Genomic DNA, 21,754 nt, shown 5'->3' on the forward strand with positions numbered 1-21,754 from the left:
TTGAAGTTTATGTTCTTTTAATAGTAGTAATTAGTTTGATTTTCATTTTTTTGAATAAGTATCAGCTTTCTGCCAGATTTATAGATATTATTCAATGAGAGTTTTTATTATGATAATCCTTTTATGTCTTCAAATATGTCTTTTGTCTATCCACGTGCATATAGTCATATAGAAGATACCGGCTAAATAGCACTTATATATCTTCTTGTTTCACCTATTTCACTTGTATACACGCACTTGTATTTGGTAGCAAGAAAATACCATAAGTTGTTCAGACTTGCACTTTTATACCCTTACTTGTTTTTGGTAGCACTTATATATACCCTAAAGTTATTAAAACTTGCACTTATATCCTAAATTTTTTAAATCTAGCACTTAAATACCGGAATACCCTAAAGTTTTTAAAACTTGCATTTAAATACCCTCAAGCTTGCATAACTGAGCATATTTATGTGCAATTTGTAAAAACTTTAGGGTATTTAAGTGCTAGTTATAAAAACTTTGGAGTATTTAAGTGTCGCCAAAAAAAGTGGAGGGTATATAAGTGCAAGTTTAAATTTCTCTAGGATATTTTTTTCGCTACCAAATACGAGTTGGGGTATATAAGTGAAAAGTAGTGAAACAATAGGGTATATAAGTGCTATTTAGCTGAAGATACTTGCATAATCATCGAAATGTGCCTTAATATTACTCCCTTGTAGAACATAAGTGTAGCTAATGTAGTAATGTGTGGTTAGTACTGTTCTCTCACACAACGTAAGCTTCAAAGTAGTACAGCAAGTGGTAATGCTGACGGGATTATGGAAGATGATTAGATGATCAATTATGATTGTTTGACTTTTTTCTAAAAGAGCATTTTTTATTTACCTATTGCCTTCCTTTTTTTCCCTTCCTTTTTAATTTTATTCTATTTTAGTTTGTTGAAGTGTTTAAGTTGGATCCATAAAAAAGCCTTCTCTATTTATCTATTGCCTCTTGTTTCTCCTTTGTTTTATTTTATTTTCTTCTACTTCAGTTTTTGGGAAGTCAGGAACCAAATTCATCAAGGATTTTCCTATGGTATCTGTTTAGGGGATTTGCATCAGGAGTGTTAAATTGTAAAATTATAACCCTCAAACCTCAGAAAAACTTAGGAGTACCGATTTAGTGGTAGGGACCTTTGATATGATGGCAGAATAACCAAGATTTGAATCTTGGTAGCCCTAAATTTCTAAAACGGATCAAAGAGAAAAAAAGATATAGCTATACTGATTCCAAGTATTGGCCCATGAAATGGTTCTTAGTAGGGGTGTTAAACAGTTCGGATATATCGAAACTGACCGCAACCGTATCCGACAATGATGCGGATGAGGTAGCCAAAATTTGAAACCGATCGGATATGGTTTTAGTTTTGGATATGGTTTTCCTTTTTTTTCTTGGATACGGTTCTAGGTACGGTAATCGGGTTCAACTAGCGGGTACGGTTCAGATATCTGGATGTTCATTTTAAGAAAAATTATGAATAACAATATATTGCACTTGCTAGGATTCAAACCTTAGCCTCTTAGTTATAAGGCAATTAACCTAATCGCTGGGCTACAAACGGACCTGCGACTTATCTGATTCGTATATTACTTAACACAGCTTGTGTTTCTCCCCCAGCTCCGAAGCGTCTCTCTTTCTTCCACTCTCTTCAAAGCTCCCTCTCTGCCCTAGGCCCCTAATATCTCTCAACTCTCGCTTTCAGGTTATTTTTATTAGAAATTGAAGGAAGAAGGTGAATAAAGAGGAGAAATCTCTGAGGTGAAGGTAACTTGAATGCAAGGACTGGTTTTATTTGGTTTTGATTTATATTATATGACATTTCTGACTAAAATTATTTTTGGATTTAAATTTGATTATTTGGACTAAAGTTATGGACTGAAATTCAATTTTGGAGTAAAGTTGAAGTAATTAAATTGCAATAAAAATGGAGGACTAAAGCTGAAATATGTATTAATGTTTTGACTGAAATTGAAGAATGTATTCAATTAATTGGCTTGAATTTACTGTTCAAACAGTGCCCTGAATCAAACACAAAACCACCAATAAAAACTGGTCAATTTGGACTGAAATTAAATAATAGAAAAGCAAGTTAAATTATATTTCCAACCTTTTAATAAGAAGCTTCAGGTTTGAGCAGTTTAATTAATTTTGATTTGTATAATCTGTCTGAAATTAATGTGGTTTTAAATTGAATATTTGGATTGAAATTATCTGGTTTGTATTAATTATAGATTGATGTTTTTAAACTTAAATTTAGTGTGTTATGAATATTAGAATCTAATGATATGACATTGTAGTTGTTTTATGTTTTTCCCTCAAAATTGTTTTTGTGGCTGCCTCATTGGTATATTTTGCTTATCTAAAACACTAAAGTCCATGTTTGTTGAATGTGTAGGTGATAATAGGAAGATGTCATCCGAAGGTCAAGGAATCTAGTGCTAAGAAACCTGGTGGTAAAGACCATTGTTGGCAATATGGAGAGAGTTGGTTCTGACACCGGGAAGGTGTGATGCAAATTTTGCTTGCAATCCTTCAGTGGAGAGATAAGCTAGCTCAAGGCTCATTTGGCGGGGAAAAGAGGGAATTGTAAGGCTTGTGACAAGGTTCCTAAGGATGTGAAGAAAAAAAGTTCTTGCGATGTTAAAGGACGCAGAAAAAGAGAAGGATGAAAAGGAGATAAGATCGAATACCTTATTAAGTGATGTGCATGTTGGGGAGGAAGATGAAGAGAATGAGAATCCATCACTTAGAACTAGAAGCTCATCTTCTTCATTGAAGACAAAAAGGTCAATCTTCATTGAAGACAAAAAAGGTCAATGGACTCTTTTGCATGTCGCTTCCCCAAGGAGACCACCACCTTGCTAGCAAAGGGAGAACAATCGGCAATTGACTCAAAAAGAGTAGAAAGAAGGCAAGAGAGGATGCAAACAAGTATATAGGGAAATGGTTCTATGACGCCAGCATCTCTTTCAATATCGCAACACTTACCTCTTTCCAACAAATGGTGTATGCTATTGGACAGTTTGGACCTTGTATGCATGCTCCATTGTAATATGAGTTGAGAGCGCCCCTTTTGCAAAGAGAGATGAATGAAACAAAAGTGATGGTTGAGAACTTCAAAAAGAATTGTGCGGTCAACGGGTGTTTTATATTGACTGATGCTTGGAGCGATCGGAAGTGAACGAGCCTAATGAATATAGTTTGGCATTCTAATGGAGGGGCAATATTTTTAACTCCAGGAGACACATCAGCTGATAAGCATGACGGGAACTTTATATTTTTGTTTTTGGAAAAGGCAATTGTTGAGTTAGGGTCGGAAAATATGGTGCAAATTGTCACAGATGGAGCTTCAAATAACATGGCGGCCTCTACAAGATTGACACAGACAAGGCCGATTATCTTTTGGACAACTTGTGCAGCACACTGTGTGAATTTGATGTTTCGTGACATAGCTAGAATCAAGCCAGTTCAGAGTGCAATTCTGATGGGAAGAACTGTATTAGTGTACATCTACAGTCACACTAAGTCTCTTCAATTGCTATGTGAGTTTACAAATGGAGAAATATTGAGACTCGGGGCAACGAGATTTGCTACATCGTTTCTTTCTTTGCAGTCTGAGGGATAAGAAAAAGTAGATGAGGCAGATGTTCATTTGTGACAAGTGGATGGACTGTAGTCTATTATCAATGGGACCATGTAAAAAGGTATAAATGTTTCAAATTTGTCGTTATTTAGTATTTAAGTGGTAAATATTTTATTTTTGTTGCTAACATTATTGCATTATTTTGTTGTTTTTTATTTGTAGGTTGCTGAAATTATTGCAAGCAACAAGTTCCGGGACAGACAAGGTTGATTTTGCCCTAAAGTTTTTACTCCCTTGGTGAAGGTTTTGGGGTTTGTCTACGGAGATCTTTTGGTGGCCAAGTTGGAGTTGAAAGCGGCCATCAGTAATGAAGAAAATAAGTATCTTCCTATATGTAAGGTGGTTGATAACAGATGTGAGAACAAGCTTATGGAGCCACTACATAAAGCGGGATATTATCTCAATTCCCACTTCTTCTATCCATCTTTTGCGGAGATTGAAAAGAAGGAAACCTTCATACAAAGCGTAGTGGAATGTATGCATAAATTCTACGGGGATAATGATGACATTTTTGGTAGGATTAGACTTCAACTTCATGATTATCAACATAGAAAAGGGTCACTTGGAGCTCAATTGCCATCAAGCAAGCGAAAAGGGCAGATAGTAATCCCGGTATACTTATCTTTCCATTTAATTGTTCCTTATAAACATCTATTATAAAAATTCTAATATTTTAAATTGTTTCTATTGACTAGTTACATGGTGGTATCTTTTTGGGAATGATACTCTGGATTTTAGTAGGATAGCGATGAGAATTTTGAGCTTGACAGCTAGCTCTTTAGCCTGTGAGAGGAATTGGAGTACATTTGAAATTGTAATATATAAATGTGTTGGAGACTTGGAGTTAGAGCACATTCAGCACATTTGAGATAACTTTTTCTTTGTGCTAATGATTTTGTTTTGTAGATTCACACAAAGAAGAGGAATAGATTAAGTCCCAAGAAATTGCATGACTTAGTTTTTGTCAAGTTCAATGCAAAGCTCCAGCACAAACATTCCGACAAGGATAGAGAATCTCTACTTTCCTATTATGATGAAGAAAGGGTCACAGATTGGGTGATCCCTCCAAGTTGAGTTAGTGAAGAAAGTAATTATGAAGTGTTTCCGGGGGAAGAATTAACTTGGACTCTAGCCGGAAAGGTTTCGTGAGCTAATCCAAAGAGGAGAAAGAGTGCAAGAATGAAGGCACATTAAAGAAAGAAAAAGGCAGGGGCATCATCTTCAAGATCAAATGAGCCCGTCGTAGATGAGGAGGAAGAGTGGGAAACACCATCGAGGTCCTCATCGGGGTCGGATAAGAGTTGCACGGTCACGGACGATATTTCGGCTCTCAATCCTGAAGAAGATATGATTTTAGTCATATTTGCTTCTATTTCATTTTGGTTGTGTTATTTTGGATTGATATGATAAACAATTATGAACTTTTTTTGTAACTTTTAAAACTTAGTTGTGTGCTTGCTTTGCTTTATTTTATTATGGATATTGACAATATTAGATCACAAGTTAATTTGTGAGTTTTGTGATTGTACCTTAATTACGATGTTGATTCTTGATTCTTTGTATTGTTTACTTGCTTGATATTCTAATTTGACTAACAATGTTTTCTTATTTTGAAGGTTATGCACTTGGAAGGTTTCATTATGTGGTCGAGAAGCAAGTTTCTACAATCGGTTATATGATATATCCTTATTTGTGATGCAATTTCTTATTTTAGAATACATTAAATATGTTTATATTGCATATTACAATGTTATGTGACATTTTAACACCATCTGATATGCGATCCCAATATTTTTTTACATAGCCCCGATGTATTCCTGATTTCCGCAATTCGATATGGATTTTGGCCATCCGATATGTTCGATATTTTCGATATTTAATACATTAAGTATTTCTTAAATCTAAAGTTAATTTCTTTTGAAAGATTGCTAATAAGTTAGATGTTGCTCTAGCCATTTGGAAATTAATTTTCTTTTGTGATCATTGTTTTATTTTATTGTTTGTAATCCATTTTACTGATTGAATTGAAACATTAAATATGTAACTGACATGAGGAATAAAAGTTAACTTCGTAGTGAAGCTAAAAAGCTTTAAATTATTAGGTATAGATGGAATTTCTTGTAGTAAATGTTGGTTCTACATAGCAACAACATTTCTATAACCCTAAAATAAACTAAGATTGTATGGGACAATAAGACTATATAATTAAGGCTATTATATTTCATTAGAATTTGGCTACATCTCATGAGATTTACAAGAGATTCATTAAACGGCATGCTTGCCAAATGACAATAGGCGTCCTTGCTTTATTATTAAAAGAGGGGTAAACAATGTCATTTTTCATGGGGCATAACTAAGTTGGTTATACCCAGGGAATAAAAAAAGCCTACCCTATATATATAAATGAGTATGCTTGGTAGCAAGCACAGATGTGGTACTTAGTAGTGAGGTGGACACTTCTCATCCACATATTTAAAGATGTTCACTTGGAAATTGTCCCCACTTTTTTTACTCACTCATTAGATGAGGGGATGAGAAGTGGCCATCTCCCTATCAAGCACCAAAATTTAGTTCTCGGTACCAAACATACCCATATTTCTTTATACATTCAAACATACGTGTGTGTGTAACCAATAATTAATTTTTTATGTTATCCTTTCATGTGTCGTCAGATATGACTTTTCTCTAAAGAAGTGCACATATATAATACATGCATAATTGTCGATAATTGCTTCCTTGTATATCACAATCATAGGTAATGTTGTGATTAGGCCTATTCAGTCGGACTATGTACTATTGAAAGTAGAATCCAGTTCTTATTAGAACTAGCAGCATGCAAGCTGGTAGTTGTATACCATTCATGGGGGTATTGAGGGATAATTTGAGGATTTCACTACCCCCAAGAGTGGCGTAGAACTTCCCTCGAGTAGTTCTGAGATGATCTGTTCTCTTCAGAGTAGTGTCTGTATATGTTCACTGACATGAACTAAAGAGTAGAGCAAGTGGTACTGATCCTAATATTGAAGTCCATCAGATTGTAAATTAGAATTATTTGACTGGGATCCATAAAAGTGCCTCCTTTTTTTGATCTATTGCCTCCTTTTTTTGATCTATTGCCTCCTTTATTTATTTATTTATTTAAATTCTGTTTGAGTATATCGGAAGTTAGGAACCAAATCCATTGAGGAATTTTTCGTGTTTTTTATTTTAATTTTTAATTTTTTTTCAAAATCTTGCCCAAAAGTATGCCCTTCTATGCATCTTTTATAACTATTCAATGAAAATACTCTTAGGAATCTCTTAAAAGAAGTGCCTCAATGTCTTTATGCTTAAAGATTTTTTTTCCCTGTTCCTGGTTCTTTTTTAGCATGTTAAACCAACTAAATATTCTCACCTTGCATGTATTTGTGATTCATGTAATAGTGAAGTCTGAATTCTTTGGCTCTTTGATTCTTGTTCCTGATCTTGGATTTTAATTTTGACAAAGAAAGATGCAGCACATGTTTTTGTTATCTGCTTGAGCTTTGCTATTAGCACTGAATATTCAAAGTCTTTAAAATAGCTAATTGCCAAATAGTCTAGGGTTTTTTATGAAACCCTTCAAAAATTAGGGGGTTTTTCTCTAATTTTTGTTGTCCAGGCAGTTTTTGTGAAATTTATTTCCGTGTTATAGTGGTGAGGCTATGATACCAGAGTCTAGGCCAATGGGACTCTAATGATCTCCACTGCCTCGGTGAAATATGCCTCCAGCACGCAACAGCTGCTCATTAGAAATGGGAATGGAAGAAGGAAAGGTAAATTGCACAACATTGTTCACTAGATCTGAAGATCTGTGTCGAAATTGATTGAATAATTAGCAAATAGCTTGTTATTTTTTTGAGTAAATATAAAGCAACATTAAAGTTAGGCAATGATGCAACTCGAAAATCATGGTTTTAAATTTCTAATAAACCGTGTCGCTAATTGAGATGGCGAGGTAGCTAAATGCTGCAGTCATTCGTTAGTTGTGTTCATGAACAATAATGATAATAATAACAATAACGTTATTTGGCTAAATTGCTTGATTGGTATTTTTAGTGAGACGTGTTTTCCAAGTTGGTATCAAGTAGTCCTGTGTGGACCCTTTTAAATGCTTATGTTGCAGATAACCCCCCATCAATTATGGAGATGGTGGCGGCGGCGGTGTTGATGATGATAACGACGATCGTGATTATATCTAGTCTGAGCCTACATATTTATCTGACGTTACCTTATTATATTTCAAATTGATAACAAGCAAATGAAAATCGAGTAGTTGCCTGTGAACAATTTTTGTGGTACAATTAGCATTTCACTTCTTATGAGAGCATCATCAATTTTAGCATTTCTGCTTTTATGTTTACTGCAGGTGTAATAATCTGACAATGATCCGGTTTTGAAGGAGATCGCATAGACAATTCATTGATGATGGTACCATGGCTCAATGATTGGAAAACTTTAAGGTGTGACAAGTGTTGGTGTGGAGAAAGTCTGAAAATCTTTTCTATATTGTCATTTGAAATCACTTCCTTTTCGTGCTTTCTGCAATGCATACACCACCTACACCTCCACCTGCATTATGACTGCGTTCAGAGGTTAGTCTTTCTGAAGTTTGTGTTCTTTTAATGTAAGTAATTTGATTTTTATGTTCTGGATTGATATCAGATTCGGGCTAGATGTATAGATATTCCTCAACTAGTGCCATTCCCGCATGAAGCTGCAGGAATTTTAGGTAAAAAAGATAAAACTCTAGTCTTTAAGTTTTTTTTCTGGAAATTGATCGAATAATTATCAAATAGCTTGTTGTATTTTGCATTTAAGCAACATCAAAGTTGGGCGATGATGTAACTTGTGAATCATGGTTCTAAATTTCTAATAAAACCATGACACTAATTGGGATGATTAGGTAGAAAAATGCTGCAGTCATTAATTCTGAACAAAAATGATAAATAATAACAGGAGTTTTTTTTCCCCAGAAACCACCTTAAATTAGGGTCATTCTCTAAAAACCACATTTGATTGTCAATTTATACATAAATCACCTTAAAACGGTTTTTTGTTGCAATGAAACCACTTGGATTCACTTTTAAGTCACATTTCTTCCGTGTTTATGTAATGATTAGTTGTCAAATACCAAGTATATATATTAGAGATATGATCCTTAATAGAGGTTAGGTGTGGTCAATTTCCGAAAAAAGCTTAACTGAAAAGTGGGCTCAGTTGGTTGATTGCAGCAAAAAATTGTTTAAAGGTGGTTTATGTATTCAAAATGTGTTTCTATAAAATGATCCTATTTTAAAGTGGGTTCTTGGAAGAAAAACCCTAATAACAATAATAGAAATATTATAAGGGTAAATTGCAGATAACACCCTCATCACTCGGCAGTGGTTGAGGCAGTGTGAGCCCACATTTTAATCTGACATATGCTGATTATATTTCAAGATGATAACGCATCAAGATTAAACTAAGCAAAATAAATTGAGTATTGACTTCATAAACACTTTTTGTAGTACATTTAGGATTTTCGCTTATGACATCATCTTTTTTTAGCCTTTCTGTTTTGATTTTTAAAGTGGTTGTAATATGCCAATGATTTAGTTTTGAAGGAAAGCATCTGAGCAATTCATTGATGATACGAAGGCTCCATCGATGGAGACTTTTAAGGCGTGACTAGTGTATATGTGGAAAAGTTTTTAAGTCTTTATATAATCAAAGTCATTTTCTTTTGTGATTTTCACAATCCATATACTTGTTAGACTTAAGGGAAAATTCTATAGGACAGTTATAATACCAACAACGTTTTACGGATTAAAATATTGGGCAATTAAAAAACAACATGCGTGAAAAATAAGTGTCGCGGATATAAGAATGTTGAGATGACTTTGTGGATACATTAAAAGATAGGATAAAAAATGAGTGCATCATCCGTAATAAATTAGAGATTGCTCCTATAGAGGATAAAATGAGAGAGAATCGATTAAGGTGGTATTGTCATGTACAACGTAGATCTCTTAGTGCACCGGTTAGGAGAAGTGATAATATTATAGTTAATGGAGAAAAGAGATTTAGAGGTAGACTTAAAAGGATTTGGTTGGAAGTAATTAAGAAGGATATAGTTATGATTAGCTTAACAGAGGAGATGACCATAATAGAACAGAATGAAAGAATATGATTCATGTAGCCAACCTCAAACACTTAGGATAGAGACTTTGTTGTTGTATATACCAGTGCTACCTCTTCGTACATTATGACTAGTTGAGGTTAGACTTTGAATAAAGTTTGTGTTATTTTATGCAACTAGTTTGGTTTTTTATTTTTTAAGAAGTATCGGATTCCGACTTAGATTTATAGATAGATATTATTAATCAATGAGAAATTTTATTATGAGATCCTCTAATTATACTCCCTTTAAAAGAGGGAGTTGCGGAAAAACTTTTCAATGTCTATATTACCCCTATTCTTTTTTGATATTATATTTTAATACTAACTAAACTAAATTAATTATCATTGTTAATTAATTATATTATATGTCACTTCAAGTCTGTATAATTTGGTCCCTAAAACTTCTATTGTTGTAAAACTATACATCATATTAATTATTAGTAATGTATAATAATATATTAATAGATAATTGCATGTCAATAAACTATTTATAGAAAGTGTAGAAAACATAGAACTATCCTAAAATTATACCATGAAACTCATATAGAAAAATTACAAAGAGCACTTTTATGTTTAGGTAACAGGACAAAATGTACAAACATTAAGTTTTAGAAAAAATTAAGATATTTAAGTGCAGCAAGATACATTATCTAAAATTAAAAAAAATACAGCAAGATACAAGTGGAGGTATATAAGTATAATTTTGGTAAACAACAAGGTATTTGAAACATTTGTTATCCACAAACAGTAGTATATGATCTCATTGATAAATAATATTTATCATACAATATAAAGCCAGATGCTTAGCTTATATTTATATAGTAGAGGAGATGTGAAAAAAAATTAAAGCATTATATTTTGAATGAGTTCCAAGATTTTGAATAATTTCCTGAAATTATATACTTCGCTTAGAAAAATTTAGAAGAGACTTTTGAAGAACTACTATAAAATGTTGGACATCAAATAAATATTGAACAAATAAAATCCGTGATATCGGATTGCAAAAATCAGGAATATGTATGTAATATTAGGTGTCATATGAGATAATATTCATACATAAGATGACATTGTAATATATAATCTAACATATTAATAAATTTTAAACATAAGAATTTGCATCAAGACATATATGCTTAAGATTTGGGAGAGCCGAGAGTGGAGAGATTTGGGAGAAGAAATGTCCTTTGTGGGTTTTATGGGTTCCGACTTTGCTTCCCAAACACAATCCGAACCTGAGCCCACAATCAAATTAAAAATGACATGATTTTCTCAATATCTTCGAAGGGATATTGGCTACATTTTCAACGACGGTCGACATATCAAAAAAATCACCAAATAAAAGAAAACAATATAAAAATATTACCAAGATAAAGTCTTTAACCCGATATATTGGTCGATATAGCAATATATTGGCCGATATTTAATAGAATGCCTATAAGTGCAAATAAGTAAAGGTTATTTAGATATTAGTTCCTTGATGTTAAGTATCCAATGATTCTATATTATTCCCTCAAATTTTTGAAATTACTCATAATTTTAGGGACTAATATTAAATTATTAAAATTTTGAGGGACAAATTATAAATAAGTCATATTTAAAAAAAGAGTTAATTTTTTAAAAAACCTCCCAACTATGGGGATTATCTTAAAAAACCACTCAATTGATTCAGTTTGACAAAACCTCCTTGTTATGGGGGGTGTCATAGATAAACCCTCTTAATTTTGGTGCAATTTGTAGACAAAATCTCTCAACTATAACGTGTCTCATAAAAATACCCATAATCTTTAACACTTCTATCAACAAACCTCATTAACATAGTTACATCAGTATGTGATTTGAACAAAATACCCTCTTGAAGAAAGCAATTTTAATTAAAAATAAATCCTTAACTAATAATAAAATGACCACAACCAATTTACAATTCTTTTTTCCTCTATATCACCTTTTTTCTTCATATGGCAAAAATTAAGGTAACTCTTTTATGATTGATTGATATTTGGCCTTTTCAAGTCAAATACTTGTCACATAATAGATCAGACTTGACGATATTAGTTTTGAGAGGTTAGGTTTAAGTGAGAAAAGTCCATAAGGGTTAAATCAATATTTTTTAAGTTGAGATAGATTATCTACAAAACACCCAAAACTTGTCGGAGATTTACTTAGTTTTAAATAGTGTGTGTGTGTGGTGGGGGAGGAGGGGGGGGGAGGATTGATGATGCCCCATAGTTGAGGGGGTGTTTTCTAAAATTAACCTTTAAATAAAAGCACAAGTTAAGACATGTGTGACGTCAATTTTATAAGAGTGGAGTTTATAGTAAGTTTATCACTCAATGAACTGGTCTGGGTTATTTTTCCTTAAGTTTGTCCTACAAATCAACTTTGAAAATTTTTTGCTATAAGAATCTCTAAAAGCAATGTAATATTTATTTAGGATGGGTATATGATCCTTTTGATTCCCCTTGTCTTTCATGATTTGTAATAAATTATTTGACAAAATAAATTAAGTTGTCATTTTATATTGTTCACCTTCTTATAAGTTTATGAAGCTCAGAGCATGGATATAAATATTATTATAGATATTGTATTCTTCTAAGTCCTTAAGCTAAATTTTTTAATGTTGTTTGATATTGGATAGAAATGAATTGTTTTGTTAAAATACAATTAAGATGAGTGCATAATATGTATAAATCATTCTTAAACTATATTTTATGATTTTCTAAAACTAGAGAGTAATCGTTTTGACAGATCAATTAGTAGTTGGGAAGATGTAAAAAGAGTACAACATTAGATTTTGGAATTGATCACATAATTTATATTTTCTTTCTTGGGAAGATGTAAAAAGAGTACAACATTAGATTTTGGAATTGATCACATAATTTATATTTTCTTTCTTGATTGAATTTGCACATTCTAACTTAGCATTAGATTTTGGAATTGATCACATAATTTATATTTTCTTTCTTGATTGAATTTGCACATTCTAACTTATAAAATTCTAGAAAAAAGTTCTTGAATATCTATAACACTCTATCGCCAAATAAACAATAGGTGGAAGTAAATAACATGTGGAAGTGTTTTTTTTATAACTGAATGAAATCCTTGACTAGATAAAACCTATCATTTTCTATGATGAATTCAAGAATTTTTTATTATTTTTAATAATAGTAGGCTTTTTCCGTATTGGTCCCTTACATCATTAATATTTTGAAATTATACATTCAAAATATTAATTAGTTTTAAATCATTAATATTTTAAGGGTTTAAATATCACTATTTTTTTGGAAGACAAAATGTTAAAAATCACACATGGAAATATCCAAAAAAAAATTAATATATCATTATAATTATAGCATTTTATGCAACCATGTTATAGTAAATAAATAAACTTAAAGTAAATAATTATGATATTTGACCACGTGCAGTGCACGTGCATTCCACCTAGTATCTTCAAATATATGTCTATATGCACGCGCGCGCACAGCCCTGCGTATGTGTTTCATGGAATAGTGAAAGGCGAAGAATTCTGTGCCCATCTCTAATGTAGTTTTGACAAACAAAAGATGCAGCACATGTTTTTTTTTTAATCTGCGTGAACTTGGTTGTTGGTACTGAATCTTTTAACAATAACCACTCTGAAGGGTTCAAATTTGTCTGACTTATAATATATTTATCATTGTTTTAGTTTATATGCTGAAACAGGGTAACTATGATTTTCCGCAATTGCTTGATTAGATGCTCGATGTGCAGAGTTCATGTTTGGATTGGAGATGACGACTTACCAGGTTCATGTCTGATTCATGTAAGATTCAAACTTGCTTCCATTTTGGTATATGCCATGACCAGTTCATTTAAGATTCAAACTTGCATCTCTTTTGGTATATATGCCATGACTGGTTCATGTAACATTCCATATTTGATACCAATAGATCTATTACATTTGCTGTTACTTTCAAGTAGTCTTCAATTTGTTCCTGGTATGCTGGTCAATTTTGTATTTATACATCATGCCTAATATCTCTCTGAACTATTGTTTATCTTGAGATTTTTTTAATGATATTTAATATATGTAATTTAAAACAAAGCACAAAATAAAGGGACAAATTTCAAATTTTAGTTTATGTACTTTTGTAGTCGTCTGTAGTTTTGCACCATGAATATGGTGTTTTCTTATTACATCAGTCAACGTGGATTCTTAAAACAATTTGGTTTCCATTGTCCGTATGCCTGAGGAGACATATACACCAAAATAATATGTTACATGTATAAGATATTTATGTTCATGCTCTGTTTGTGTAGGTGCTAGTTTCCATTAAATATTGTATTTTACATGAATAATCTTTGATCTTAGTTTTTTGGTTGACTACAAAGTTATATATGTATACGAGGGAGTGGGATAGGTGATTGAATGTTTTGAAATATGCTTGACATTATTACTCTACATGCATAAATAAATGCATGAATGAAATTTAAAAATTCAAAAAGCTCTCTTTCAGGATCTCAAATGCAAGAACCTTAGGGGAGTGAATAAATTATTCATATTTCCCCTTCATATGGCTGTTCAAATTTTCCATGAACGATATTGTTAATATGTAATGCATAATAACATGTGAAAATTGTACGCAGCTTAACTATCTGAGGACTTGGTTTTATTGTTCTTTTCTGCTGCTATTATCTTGTGTTTGTTCAGCATTAGATTATGTGAGAATCCTAACCTACGTTTTTTCCTAGAGATTTTGGATTTTTAGCCAAAAGCTCAAAAAATTGGAACTCCTGCGGTAGGTTGATTTGGTCAATCACTTCGCTTTTATTGGGGATGAAGGTATCTAGTGTTTGCTGTGATAGGATACTCTTGATTATGCAAGTACCAAGAATCTGATGAAGAGATCGTGTTTGTATTGTAGTGTCGCGGTAGTTAGATTATTGGTTTTCGGTTCAGAGCTGGGTTTCCTCTGTTCAACCTAAGCAGTAAACACCAACCTGACATATGAATGTTCATTGTCCAATTAAAAGATAATTGAAGAGGGCATTTTTCTCTTTCTTTTGGCCGTAGATATAAAGATTCCAGCAATTTTTGGATGGGTGTTTGTGATTTAAGAGTCGAGACCACTGAATCTTCAATATTTCTATATAAACCTCCAAATCTTAGTATTCCGAGATAATGCCCTCAATTTCTGTAAGTTGTTTTGAGAAGGACCTTATGAAGGTTTTTCCTTCCAAATTGTTTAACTAAACATGGTTAACTCTTAACCCTATAGGATAAATTACGATTTGTCGCCATTAGGAACTCAAACCACATTTTCTATCTACCTTTGTTTCCTAAATCTTATGCCTCTCCTCTCCTGTTTTCTATAATTCCTTAGTCTATTTTCCTCGCAAAATCTCAAACCCTAGTAAGTTTGAAGAATCCAAAAAGAAAAAGGAATGTAGATTGAACGGTGGATATGGGGAGTTGAGAGAAACTGCGAAGTTGGAGAATAACATAACTCATTCAAAATGCATTAAAACGGTTCATTAGATCAATATCTCTAACATTAACATAGAAATTTAATGAATTAAGATTAAATCTAATTAGGGGTCTTCTTTTTAAAACGACTTAAAGGGTTTGAGTGTCTAATTTAGAAATATTAAAAACTGGGGCTCTAATAATAGAAATATAGAAGATTTGGGCTTTGAATTATAAACCTTTTTGGGTTTAGGGATTGCTTGAAAGTGTGTGTGTACGGGTCAACTAACCGCGTGAGTAACTGTGCTTCATATCATCAATTGGGGGAACATAGCGCCGCAATGCATGGTTTTATGCTTGTCCAGCTATCTTCTTCACTTATTTAACGAATGAATGAATGCGTAGCTACTTGTCCCCTCCCAAAATTTATGGTTTCTTTTTGTTCGTGTGGAGAATTTGAAGAGTCAATAATTGGTTGGATGTGGTCACATATTATAGGTTTTATGTGATTAATTAGTATATATGCTGTCTAAACTTTGAAGGGAATCTTTGTGCTATCTGATGTAGGGAATTTCAATCATTAGGACCTAATGGTTAAAAGTAACAACCTTCAATCAGGGCCCTTTCTCAAGGATTAATTAAGAAGCCTTCTATTAGTTTCGATGTACTACAGTGGGTATATATTTAAGTAAATTGCACGTAAATCCTCCGTTAAACATCGCATTGCGCCATTTACTATACCTTTTGAGTTTGATCCGAGACGAAATATTTTGACCATTTTACCTTCATGGATCTATCTATATCTATGTCCATACTACTATAAAAAGAGTATTTGCGCGTTTAAACTTTTAATTTTCTTTTTGGCGCTCTCAATTTTAATGAATTCTAACTATACCACTATCTCTAATAAATCTTTTATTAAATAAATATAATTTCTTATTAATTATGCACTTTCTCACTTTCCAAAATAATTATAATTTTTAATAATATTATGACTATTAATTGTTTAAAAATAATATAATAAAATATTTATAAAATAAGTATACACAATTATTAGTAGTAACCAATTAAATTATTATTTATGAATTATAATAAAATAATTAAAATAATAGTATAAATAGAATAATATTACTAAATACTATTGAGAATTATACTATAATTCAAGGAGCAATAAAATAAATATTTAATCGCATAAATAGTATAATTATATTAATAATATCACATGAATTATGAATTATACTATTTACTTAGTATTATATATTAAGTAAATTAAATAAATAATTTAATGTTATTTTTAGAGTATTTTCTCAAAGATTATTACATGATACTAAATAATCTATACTTGGTAATGATTGAAAACTAATTATTTTATTAAAAAATACTTAATCTTAACAATAGTACTATTAATTGTTAATGATAGTATAATAAAATTTTATAAAATACTTGCAATACTAAATTATTTAAGAGGATAATTAAAAAATTAAATTAGATAAATATTTTATAGTATATAGCCAGTATAGTTATTTTAATAGTATTACTTGAACTAACAATTATAATATTAAATAAGGTAAACTACAGGAAACCCTCATAAATTTTTAGTATTTTGCAGTAAATAGATTATATGAACTTTCAGAATCACATTAAACCCCAAATAACTTTTGTAGAAAACCCTCTATATCTTTTAGATAAATTACACCGAACCCTAATAACTTTCAAAATGCCTTTTTATGCTTTTACGGTTCTAATTTATGGGGGTTATCTGCAAAAATTAAAAAATTATTAAGGGTTTTTTTGAAAAAAAAATCATTAGGAATTTAGTGTGATTTGAAAAGTTCATAGATGCAGAAAGTTCATAAGGGTTTAGTGTGATTTACTCAATTAGATAATTATAATGAGAAGTAACTATTACAATATATTGCAGGTATTAAGTATAACTAAGGAAAATTATAAAAAACCTAGTTAGGTTCATGCAGCTTAGTTAATTTAGAATTAAGCTAACAACTTTCAAGCTAGAGGGGCATATTTAAGAAAAGTTATAGAATTTACAGTTTTATTTAAGAATAATGTTAGATTTGAGGGACTTATTAAAAAATGTCATTATAAGAAAAACATTTAATTATAATAATAACGCAGTAATAATTAATTCATATATTTTTAAAGTAATTTTATTATACAATTTTATTTATTAACACAAAGTTTTGCCATTCAATAAAAATTCAAATCATAAAACATGTACGTTATTTTACACGTTCATTATATTAGTTTGTAAAAAAACAAAAGCATGCAACCCATCCTAGTGAAAGAGTCTTTTTTTTTTTTTTTTACTGAGGAGATGTATTTGCTAGTATGTATTGAAGTCAAAGCCAGTAACAATAAGTGCTATAAACTGCATAGGGCTTATGTGAAATTAAACCTCTCACTATTTAAACATGAAAGATGATGGAAGCTCTCGCTCAAGGAATCTCGCTATCATTTCTAACAGTTGAAAGATATTAAGATTGGTTTTGTACTTTTATCACTGCGAAACAAGTCGTCCAATAAAGTCAAAGGATAAATTGGGTGCAATGTGGACGCAAGTCACACAACAAAGAACAGTGCATGCTGAATATTTTGTCCTCTCATGCCGACATTTTAAAAAAGAGAGTGGCGAACATACTTACTTTTGGGTGTGTGGGCACTTTGGTCAACACATTTACACGTGTGAGGAAGTGATTTTGCCGTACTATTGTGAAAGCCTGAAGCAAAGGCTATGGGCATTTCTTTGTATCTTCACGCAATGCGTTAACCATTAACTTTTACTATATTACATAGTTTGTACACTCTTGCATTGCTATTTATAAATGACAAATTTGAATCTTTAATGGTATGCTTATGTTTTGTAGTAATAAAATAGTATAATATTTACAATATAATGATCATTATTCTTTATTATGTGATGTTAACCGATGTACAATGAGGACTTTGTAGTTGAGACCCGTTTCACAACTTTGAAAATAACTTAGATCAACTTTGAACTCGCATCAATTGACCTAAATTAGGCTAAACTAGACTTTATTGAACTAATGCTAATTTAAACTCATATTGGCTAATTTTTATACTAGACTCTATTTGCACTTGTTCTCTTTTAGTCCGGAGGAGACTTGGTTTGTTTATAGTCTAGTTATTGAGCAGTAGTGGACCTCAGGAAAAACTTGCTTACTTTGTATTTTTTTTATAGGTGTTGCTACAATGACCCAATGCATGGGACATGTGAGGTGTCACCATCCGGTTGCATGATGCACTGTTCATGAACAGTGCATCATGCAACCGGATGGTGACACCTCACATGTCCCATGCATTGGATCCCCTATTTGGATTCCTAAGACATTAATGATTTTTTATTTGCTAAAAAAAGGCTAAGCACATAGATCCATTTTGTCTCTACTAAAACGGGTTTACTTAGTTGCCAGACATGCCTTATAGTATTAAAATAGTGCAAGATTTACTGTGCAATTATCCTGTTTGGAATAGTTGCATTTAAGAAAGAAAGGAGCATCATTTATTACTTCTTAATCACAGGGAACAATAAAACAATATTATGGTCGATATCCTTATGCAGAAGAAGCTTCTTAATATTTAATTTATCCTTAACAACAATCCACATCAATATTCGAATTTTAAAAGGCATTATCACCTTCCAAATTAATATGTGAAAATAAAAATAAGAAAAATCCAACAAATTTGAGAACATCATAACAAGATTTAACTATAAAACATCCCACAGATTGTCCTTTTCCAAATAGGCAGTTAAATTTATTCGAATAAATAAAACATTTTTCATAGGTATGGAGGTTTGGAACTCTGTCAACAATCTTTCTCTACCTTATTTGTTTTCTTTTTTTTTTTTCAGCGCCAACCTCTAATAATTACTTGTATTATTTCTGGTACCAACCTCTTCCAATCGTTTTGCATACATATTAGTTGGAGGCATTTTGATATATGGAGAGGTTTTTTTCCTTTATTTTTTTTTTTTTTGTGTGTGTGTTGGGGGTGTGGGGGATCAGGTATATGCAATCTATTGTAGAAAACTCAATAAATCATACGTTAAATAGAAAAAAAAAGAAAATGAAAAACTCTTATATATGTAAGAGCTTCACGGACCACATGTAGTTACAAAATGTATATCTTTGTGCAAAAGCAATTAATCAGCGCAATCTTGAAAGTTTGGAAGCCCGCAATTTTATTTGATTTTCTAGTGTAACAATATTTAGGTGAGTATAAGTTGGTAGATGGAATGTCTTCAAGACAAACTAACACCAACATAATGGACTATTACAGGTTGTTAGATTCTTTTCTCTAAAGATACATACTATAGTTTTTCTGCATGGTACACCATAGTCATTTATTTTAGCATTAATTCGTATCTCTTTTGAAAAAGATGGCGATCTGCCTTTCTCTAAGTAAATGATACAAATTAATTCCATCTTTCTTTTATTTTATTTTTATTTTTTTATTTTTTGACTTGGATAGAAGGTTCCAAGTTCAATTGCCAAAAAAAAAAAAGATCCCATAGGGTCCATATAATAGTTGGATTGGCCAAATTTATAAATTAATGATGCGCTCATCATCTCGTACCTCTTTCATATTTCGGTGATGATAAGCACCAACAGAAGTGGGGTTGGGATGGTATATATGTCAACATCCAAGCCAGCTATTAATATTACTCATGGTTCCCTTGTCTCTATCTTGATCTTAGTCAATCATAGTTAATTTTCATTGAGTGCATTATTTGGTTCTTGTCACATTTTTTCCCCCTTTTGAGCAGGCATTTCTGAGTATATGAACAGAGCTTAGGAAAGCCTGTGCCTAATGTCACTGCATCGATTTGGCATAATTGTGTACTGAACTGATTGAATTGTAAACGAAAACAAATATTGTATGTAGGACATTGATGTAGCATTTATTAAATGAAACTAAGTTTGAACCTAGCATTTGGATATCTCTATTTTATCGTACAGAATCTATTTTGAATTTTCATCTATATATAGTTCTGAGTTGGAATCTACTAATTTGATGACATGATTTTAACTTAACTTTTAACTTTTCATATTAGGGGCTGTTTGGTTCGCTATTATAAGGGGTGGAAAACTCAGAAAACCCCTCCACGTCAGACTTTTAGCCCTCCACGTCAGCTTTTTTGTTTCCGTCCATTTCTTTGTGCCGCTTTGGTTCGCTCGAATGGAAGAGGGAAAACTCTGCTGAAATCGCCGCCAACTAAGATTTTTTTTCCCTCTACGATTTCCTTCCCCAACCAAGTGAAATTGATAAAAACTCTGTCAGATTTTTTTCCTTCTCTGCTTTGTTTACAAAAGTTTTTATTTTTTTTCTATGCGAACCAAACACAAAAAAATAATTACATCGGTTTCCCACCATTTTTATGTGCGAATCAAAGCAAAACAATCTATTTCTTGTAAAAGTTTGGAAAACTCAAAACTTGTGTTTCTTTACATGGAATTGCATTTCTCTATATCAAGGAAACGAACCAAACAACCCCTTAAGGTAAACGACGTAGTCCCCTTCCCCCTGTCAAATGATGTCCAATCACCATGTTGACTACCTTATTGCCAACCTATTGAAGTAGAAATTGATAGCTATATATCAGAAAATCTCACTGGATCATCATCAAAAGTCCATTACTTTTAAAATATCAGAAACCCCACTTAAGTTTAGGAGTTATCAGAAAACCTCTTTTAACTTTAGTGCTTTTTTTAAAGAAAATCACCCTAAAGCATGAACCCCAATTTCCGCTGGCAAAGATATCAGTTGTGTAAGTTTACACACTCATTAAGAAATTGTGATTAACGTTGTTTGTAGGGGGTTCCTTGATAAAATTTTAAAGTTAAATACGTTTTCGAATGACCCATATGGCAAGTAAATACCTCAAAGTTTTTTTTCTTTCATTTTTAGCACTTAAATACCGTAAGTTGTTTTTTTGCTTCAGTTAACTTTAAGGTTTTCGCCATTAAAGTTAGGTTAACAGTGTTACTTTTTTAAGAAAGATGAAAATAACCCTCTCCTGATTAACCTGAGCAAATTAGAAACCCCAAGTCATTTTTTTTATATTTTAACAATGCTCCTAAAAATTACATCGCCCTAGGTTTAAATTTCGGGTTTCCCCTAGGAATAGGCATCAACCTCACATTGGGATATTTAACTTGGATTTGGAGATTTTAACTTGGATTTGGAGATTTTAACTTAGATAGGAGAAATGTAGTGTCTCTCAAACTTGGTTTTTTAACTTGAATGTGGGAATTTTGGAATCACTTCATGAAACACTTGATCTTCTAGAGCTTGTGTAGGACTGGCAGAGCAGTTGATGGAGCCTGGGGAACGTTTTGGATGGTCGGCGATCGACCACGAGATCGTGGCGGTCGACAGCGTTCGTGCACGGGGCTTCACTATGCCTCTGGATCTTTGGCGATCGA

The 21,754-nt window shown here is 32.0% G+C and overlaps 1 long non-coding RNA gene across 12 annotated transcripts in view; it reads left to right on the forward strand.

The window, feature by feature from the left end:
- Positions 1-13,800, forward strand: part of LOC109822691 — a 27,256-nt gene extending 13,456 nt beyond the window's left edge. For 6 of the 12 annotated variants that reach the window (XR_002242231.1, XR_002242232.1, XR_002242230.1 and 3 more), the window contains 6 exons: positions 2,420-3,728; positions 3,830-4,279; positions 5,284-7,461; positions 8,055-8,280; positions 8,351-8,417; positions 13,595-13,800. This is a non-coding gene — a long non-coding RNA (uncharacterized LOC109822691). Of the gene's footprint in view, positions 1-1,726; positions 1,789-2,419; positions 3,729-3,829; positions 4,280-4,362; positions 5,141-5,283; positions 7,462-8,054; positions 8,281-8,350; positions 8,418-13,529 lie in introns of those variants that run through there. The other 6 variants (XR_002242223.1, XR_002242226.1, XR_002242228.1 and 3 more) reach the window with 5 other exon arrangements.

This window comes from Asparagus officinalis, chromosome 8 (genome assembly GCF_001876935.1).
Source record: "Asparagus officinalis chromosome 8, Aspof.V1, whole genome shotgun sequence".
Lineage (NCBI taxonomy): Eukaryota > Viridiplantae > Streptophyta > Magnoliopsida > Asparagales > Asparagaceae > Asparagus > Asparagus officinalis.